Source organism: Solanum pennellii, chromosome 5 (genome assembly GCF_001406875.1).
Source record: "Solanum pennellii chromosome 5, SPENNV200".
NCBI classification, from domain to species: domain Eukaryota; kingdom Viridiplantae; phylum Streptophyta; class Magnoliopsida; order Solanales; family Solanaceae; genus Solanum; species Solanum pennellii.
Window position 1 is genome coordinate 10,459,329 of NC_028641.1, and position 8,431 is coordinate 10,467,759.

Below are 8,431 nucleotides of genomic sequence, written 5' to 3' on the forward strand. Positions count from 1 at the left end.
GGGGGGGGGGGTGATCGGGTAAGCAAAGGGGTGAATTCGAAATTCGAAATTTTAATTCCCTCTAAGAGATAAGGTTGAGGATATGTAAATCGTACTGTTCTCAACGGATAGAGAATGGAGTCCGCCCGATTTTTGAGCGAAGGACGAAGGAAAACAGGATCTTCGGGATCGCGATGGGCTGCGTTTTGGCTGGGTTCTGCTTCATGAAGAAGAAGATGCATTGCTGCAATTGTGGTCGGGAATGTTTGGACCGATGATGTATTGTATTTTGTCAGAAAATTGGAAATGGGGTTGGCACGGGTCGATTGGAATGGACGATGGCTGAAATAAAGGTTCAAAACTTTGGTTTCTAAATGGTTTGTTAGGCTACAATTACAATAGAATAATTAATAAGGAAAACTATATCATTAGACATACTTAACTACCATATATACATACATTATAGATTAAAAATATTACTTATAATACCACTTTTTAATAATTCTAGCATATATTTTTTAAAAATTAAATCAAATACACAATCCCTCAAATATGATATTAGATAATTAACTTAAAATTTAAACTCCTTAATTAAAAGTACATACATTAGCAATTCAACCTCCCCCACCCACCTTTTTTTCTCTCTTCCTTCATTTTCTCAACATATAAATTCTTCATAATATCTATCAAAAACTATTTTGGTTTATTTTTATTTTTTTTTTAAAAAAAGTCTCCCTTCATTTTCGTTGCAGGATGCATGCACAACCACAACCACGGTATTATGCCGATCGGAAATCATGCTTTAGGCACATGATATTGAATACTAAGAACAGAACTCATGCCTATTTTGGTTAGCATCGTAACGATGATGGAGTCACTATTGAAGCAGAATCCTTGTGGCTTCTTAACAAATATTGAAAATTGGAGGAATCCTCTGTAACTTATTTCAAGTCCCTTTATTGTGTTACTGAAAATAGTCTTGTTAGCAGTGTAATAGTTTAGGAATGACCCTTTCAAATTAATGAATACATGTATCTCATTTTTAATTCAAATTAATAGCGCGTATCTCAATTTTTAAAACTGTTGGATACACATATCTCACCTTTTATGATAAATATATCTCGCAATCATGATTTGTTTCTAAAATTTGTGTTTCAGTTGCATTTTATATTTAGATCCACATAATCAGACATATATACTTTATGTATCTGAGATACATGTTTTTTAATATGTTGTATGAAATTAATACTTGATACATCACATTGATACTAGATACATTAAATGAAAACTAGATCATATAAATAGATACATGAAATTCATACATGACATATATAACAAATACATGATAATAATACTAGATACTTCTACGAGACATATGAATCTACTTATATAATGCTCAGGTATAGTATTTAGTTTGTTAGATACATCATATATTGATAATAGATACATCAAATTAATAAATTTATTATCTTAAGAGTAATAAATGAAATTAATAAAATTACATGACCAAGATATACATGCTTTTGTTTAAGACTAATAATACAATGAATTTATTATTTCAAAGGATAATTTTGAAATAATAATTTGATACACTCCTTGATTTTCGCCTTATAATAAGGTATTTGATTGATTTAAATTTTCATAATTAATTATTCATGTATTATGAAAAACGTTAATTACTCATCTAATTGAGGAAATCGGTTACAACCTATTGATTCAAACAAATAAAATACGTATCTCAGTTTAGAATTCGGTAGAGACATGTATCTCCGGATCCAATCTCATGTATCCTTACTTCCTAAGTATGAAAATATGGTAGAGGAAGTAATATTTGAAACTATCGGGAATATTAGTAATTAGAACCTAAACTAGTGGAATTCATGTAGTTTTCTCAATTAATAATTTAGCTTAACGAATTAAAGACGTAACCAAAATAATTGATTTTCGAAGATTCGACTAGGATTCAAATAGGACGAATTAATATTAAATAATTAACGAGCTTCTTAATCTTAATGAAATAAAATGACAAACCTAATTCTAATCTAATGATTCAAAAAATAAAACCATATTTTAAGCTAAACTAGTTTAATAAAATGCTTACTAAAATTAAAATCTTTTTTAGATGATTTTTCAAAATGTTTCTAAAATATATTAATTATATACAAAAATTACATAAAACCTATATATTAGTAAAACAAATTATATAAATGACAAAATTACCTTAAAAATAACTTGAAAGATATTATGAATTTCATAAAATTAATTATTTCAGATCGTTCGAAATTCAAGAAGATCGATGAATCAATTTCTATTGGGGAGGGTCAAAAGTGGGTGTCAACACTGCCAATGGGCTAATTTGTCTTTGCAATCACGAATGGGAGATGTATATATGGAATCCCACGATTAACAAGTCAATGAAATTACTTAATTCTCCTCGGGGTACCTATTTCTATACTAAATATGGTTTTGGATATGATTACTCATGTGACGATTATAAAGATCTATTTATTGATCATTATCATAATTTTTGAAATGATGAGGTATCCAACATGATGATTGTCGTCAATATTTACGGATTGAGGACTGAATTCTTGGAAAACACTCCATGACCAGCTTCAGGGGAATTTTGTATTAAATCATTCGGATAATTTTGTCAATGGGAAGCTTTATTGGATTGCATCTACGGGTATTGATGATGATGATGCACGCAACATCATTTCTTTTGATGTAGCAAACAAGACATGGGGAAGCTTGCAGATTTCCATTTGTGGAGAAGACAATTGTAATATCAAACTGGGAGTGGTGGAAAATAACCTCTCTTTGCTTTATACTTGTCATATATGTACTACTATTTCTGATGTTTGGATTTTGAAAGACTGCAAAGGTAATATGTCCTGGTCAAAATCTTTTACCATTGAATACCCTAAATATGGTGTGTTATATACCTTTTCTTCACTCAATTTCACATTTTCTATACACATTCGCCAGACAAATAAGGGGGACATTACACTTTCAATCGGAGATTGATCACATTATTTGATAGTTCAACTAAAAAACTAGATCACCTTGTTGTTGTTGGGGGATACAATCCTGCAGAAAGCATTGCTAATCCCCTAACGATATTCGTCAAGAATTCTTCTTTCTTTTGTTGGTATGTTCCTTTTGCACTTCTTTTTTCTATCAAATATAGGACGAGACGTTGAATATGTTTTTTTCTTGTAGTTATTGTAAGCATTTCTCCTTATTATTGAACTAGTTTACAGATACGTGTGTTGCGCGTAGTCCTTTATCGTCGATTATTATAGTACTGTTTGTATTCTACAGCAATAAATCATTAACAATATAAATGTTTCCAAAGATTTTTTTTGAATTATTGATGGTTCAAAAATGTACAAAGATAATTTATCATCAGAGATAGATCTCTATTTAGAAATATGTTGATCTGATCTGCTACATCTTTCACCAATGTCGTGTGAGTGTGTATATAGCATCCTTCAATCCTTGTGTAGGTAGAAGTCTAGTTCCGAATGATAGTTAAGTCGAGGAATGCACATTAAAGAAGTTAAAAGGAATAAACATAAGTAAAGAAGACATATCAAATAACAAGGTAGTATATAGCATACCAGTCAGGGTTCCGATACAACCTCATCTCATCACTACAAATATACTTATTTAAATCCACACATGGAGACACAATAACAAGAAAACAGTATGCTAAAATTAGTATTCTGATGAACTCGTAGGTGAACTTTTAAAATTTTATGTACTAAAACTGTAAAAAGATATTTACACAAGTATGTCACTTATAAGGTAATAATTATATAAGTATATATGATAAGTAGATCCACCTCTTGTTGATTATAATAAATGACATTATTTTCTCACTTTGTAACCTAATTTAATAAAGGAAAAAGGTAGTCCCCTAAACTATGACCTAAATCCCAGAGACACACCTTAACTAACCTAAGCTCCTATTACCCCCTTCCCCCCAAAACCCTTTTTTTGTATTTTTATGCACCTTTTTAGCTTATGTGGAATCCAAATATCTTCCACGTGGCCCAATTGCGTGGTGTCACAAATTGTGCCACATAAGACAAAGATGTACAAAATTACAAAAAAAAAATTCAGGGAGTAATAGTACCTTAGTTTAGTTAAGGTATGTATGTGAGATTTCATATATAGTCTGGGGGGTTCATAGTCTAGGGGTACTTGTGCATTATCCCTTTTAATAAATGATATTTACACAAGTATGTCAAATATGGGTAAGTTCAAGTTCTTTTCTTTTGTGCATATGCATATATTGAAGTTTTGTTTCCTTAATCTCGTATTCTCATTCAAATTGTTAGTACTTTCATCACAATGTTTATCAGAATAAAACAATATTCGGTAATTAATTCACCAAAGAAATAAAAAGAAAGAAAGAAATTGTCACAAAGAGAAATTAACAGTTTAAGACAACAATTTATGTCATTTCGCTTGAACTTTGAAAAACAATATACTACAATCTAGTACTCCATAACTTTTATTACATGTAAATAGTGACAACATAAAAAGGAGGAACGCTTATAAGGTTACATATAATACAAGCAAATATGATTAGATATTCATATGCATATTCATCGTTTACTTTAATGGCTGTTGTGACATCATATGTACATGGTTGCACGACCACCAACACTTCAACAATAACAACATATCTAGTGTAGTTCCAAAAGCGAGGGTCTGAGAAGTATACAATGTACACAGACCTTATCTGAGATTTTGTTATTGATAGCCCCCACAGTAGAAATGTCCATCGACCTAAAATTTCATCCTCTAGGGACTTACAACAATTAAATTAGACTGTTGAGTACTCACACAACTTCTCACTATTAGAGTAAACTATAACTGCTACATTCACATAGCCTGCAATAGCTCAATATTGAACTTGAGCTACAATACTCGTAGAACTTCCCACTATGGGAGTTGTACTCTTTGTTATTACGTGATAAATTGAAATTAATATTTACGAATTTTCAGGATTTGAGATGAAAGAGAGCCATGATATTTGAAACAAACATGAATTGCAACCATGAATTCACATGAGTATCTCCATTATGATTTCTTCGAAAGGTTGTTTTTTCTCATTTTTGAAGTTCTAGGTTCCACCATTGCGGTGACTTTTGCAGTTTGGGATAATGATGTCCTTTGCAGCTTCTTTAGGGTTTATATTTGAAACAATTGCATAGGAAGGACACTTTTCAAGAGTATTTAACAAGTCAAAGTTGTCCCTTATTTATTGGAATAAGTTTATTTTTGTCTTCTAAATATTAATTTAAGGGTTTTTAGTTAATAATAATATCTTTGAAGAAGGGAATAACATCAGTAGTTGTTGATCAATAAAAGTTCATGGTTGTCAACATAGCACAAAAATTCACCAAAGGAAAGTTACGCATATATAACCTTCGGCCAATAAGTTTACCAACATGACTGAATATTTTGATCTCTTTAAAGAGATTCAAGCTTGATGCTTCATAATTTGCATCAATTCAGTAGTGCGACTCTTGAATTGTCCCCTCCATGATAAACAGTCCAACAACGTCAAATAACTCAAAAAGTTCCGAACTAGTTGAAGAGCTCAAAGCGATCTACCAAAAGAATAACTTCATTCAATATAATTACTCTCTTTTATAGTGAATTAGTTGAAGATTTAGAATATTTTTCTATCTCAACACTCTCTTTGACTACCCAACCCATGGACTCAAAGAAGACAAGAACGTCTTCTCAAGGGTCGTGATATATAGACAATTTGCTTGTATGATAAAAGAATTATGCTAAACCCAACAAGAATAAGATCATCAAACAAATTGTAGGTCAGGGGTGCTGGCTTCAAGAGAGATACCACAACAGTACCATTCAAAATTTAAACAAATAGAGATCTCATCACGCAACTTACAAGATATGTATGTTGAGGTCGAACATACAAATAGCCCCTCAAATTTATCACAATTTATTTTTACATTTAGACACTTTGATTGTGACCAGAGACTATTGGTCAGATATTCTCTATTAAAAAAAACGTAGAAAACCCTTTGCATAAAAAAGAACAAATCTTTAGGCAAATTATAAAAGGAAATTACGACGCATAAATTGGGATCTACCATTCCCTCTACCTCAATTTATGCATCTTACTTTCCTTTTATAACCGATCTAAAAAGGAATGCTACACAAAAGTTGTATTTAATATTTAGTTGTTGTTGTTGATATCTCCGTTAAAAAATTGAATGTGAAGTAAATTACTTCTACTAGTTAATAGATGTGGTTACCATTATTATTCCCCCTCTTTTACACCTAATTTCAGGAGGGATTCCAATTGAATTTCTTTTGTGAAACATCATGTTGTAGAAAGAAGGTAAGACTTTTTTTTTCTATACATGTAAATAAACTAATGAATCCCTTCATACGAGTGTGAAGTTTTTAGTGCACGAGAGTGATAAAAGGTGCTAATCCAACTACCCAAACTTGTACGTTAAATACCTAAGAAAGTTTTAAGTTTATATACTAAAACCTTTTTTAAAAATTGTTTACACAAGTAGGTTGCCACTTATAAGGTACTAGTTTTAGGGAACGTGCATTGCATGCTTATCCCAATATACTTCATATATATTTTGATTGCAAATAGCATATATTATATCCGTCAAATCTACTGATATTTACTAAAATAAATCCATATGTTTTACAATAGAAAGCATATTTTTCGTTATAAAAAGGATACATCCTTCATCATAAAAATTGACTAAAAATGCATTTACTACTATATAAATACAATATTCAAATATAAATTCCCAATAATAACAACGACAAAACAATCGAGAGTTTTACAATGACAGCAAATAAGAAACATAAACATTAAATAAAACTAATAAAAAGAGATGAGAGAAGAGACAATAGAAATTTTCTCATTTTTAAAATTTTTTTTAAGTGTGTATACTATTGTATCAAATGTCACTATTTATAGGATAGGATTGAGGAACACAAAGAGGTGTCATGAATATGACCAGTATTTTAAAATGTGGTGGCGTGAGGCGGAGCTCTTACTTAGCATAAGGCGAAAAAGAAGAAATCTTAAAGGGCTGGAAAGGGGAGAAAGAAAAGAAATGAGAGTTTGAGAGTAAAAAGAAATGAGGGTTATGAATAGAAAGAATAAAAGAAATGGGGAGGGGTGGGGTGGGAAAGAAGAAAGAACGGAAAAAAATTGATTTTTATTTTTGATATTTTTATTATATTTTTAAAAAGAAATTTACTTTTTTTAATTTAATATTTGATCTTTCACAATCCTTCTACGCGTGAAATCAGACATTTATGTTAACTCAATAATAAGTTGTCATATAAGCTTGGTCAACAGTCAGAAGGGCTTAAAACATAGAGTTTCATCAAGCTTAAGGGTTCAGTTGACAAATAGTCAAGTAAAAGGGACAAAAATACAAACGAACACAAGTAGAAGGGTCCATAGATTTAAAAACTTTTAAGTATCATTCATTTATTCAAGATTTATGAGGGTCAGGTCAACAATATTAACTAAAAAACTTATCACATAATTTTTATAAGATATGTTGGGAGAGCACTGAGCGTTAGACTTTGGCGTATAGTCCGGCGCTTAGGGCGTAAGTCTTACATAACTATGTCTCACACTTGAGTCTCAAGGCAATATGCTGGAGCCCACCCAAGGGTGAGTTCCAACAGAGTCTTTTAAAACACTGAATATGACGTTAATCCATTTAATATTATGAATGAGAGGTAGGAGTAGAAAACCATAATGAATATAATTAGTGGGAGTTACGTATATTTACATCATAGAGAGTTAGTGGTGATAAAATTTATGTAAATGTCATTCTCATTGACACAAATATTTAGATATATAAAAAAGAACATGATATAGATCTGTATGATTTATTTTATGAAAGGAAAATTTATCATTATATTCCCAATTGGAAGAAGAACAAAACATAAAAATCATAATTTTACTCCAGTATAAAATTAATACAAAGAATACATATTCAAGAGACTTTATGGTGATTGATTCATGTACTAATATGATGATTTACTATTTAATTTATTAAATAATTTTATAAGATTTAACTAAACTAACATGTCATCATAGATATGTAAACATTATTTATACAACTAGTATATATATGTTAAACCAATTTCAAAATCACTAAAAGAGCAAAATGTGACACGATTCATGTTTATGGAAACTCATTTATAATGTAATATAGCAAAATCTCAACATTTAGGGTGTTTTGTATGAAGGAAAACATTTTCCTTCCAATTTTCTCATTATTGGTTGGGTCAAATGTTTTTAAAAATATTTTCAAAATGAACTCATTTTCCTCAAATTTAAGGAAAATGATTTCCCTTCAAAATTTAAGGAAAACATTTTCCAAACTCTCTCCCAACCTCCCCCACTACT

General features: G+C 30.5%; 1 pseudogene; it reads left to right on the plus strand.

Moving 5' to 3' along the window:
- The first annotated feature begins 173 nt into the window (after window positions 1-173).
- LOC107019295 lies at window positions 174-3,201 on the plus strand (annotated as a pseudogene).
- Window positions 3,202-8,431: the final 5,230 nt, after the last annotated feature.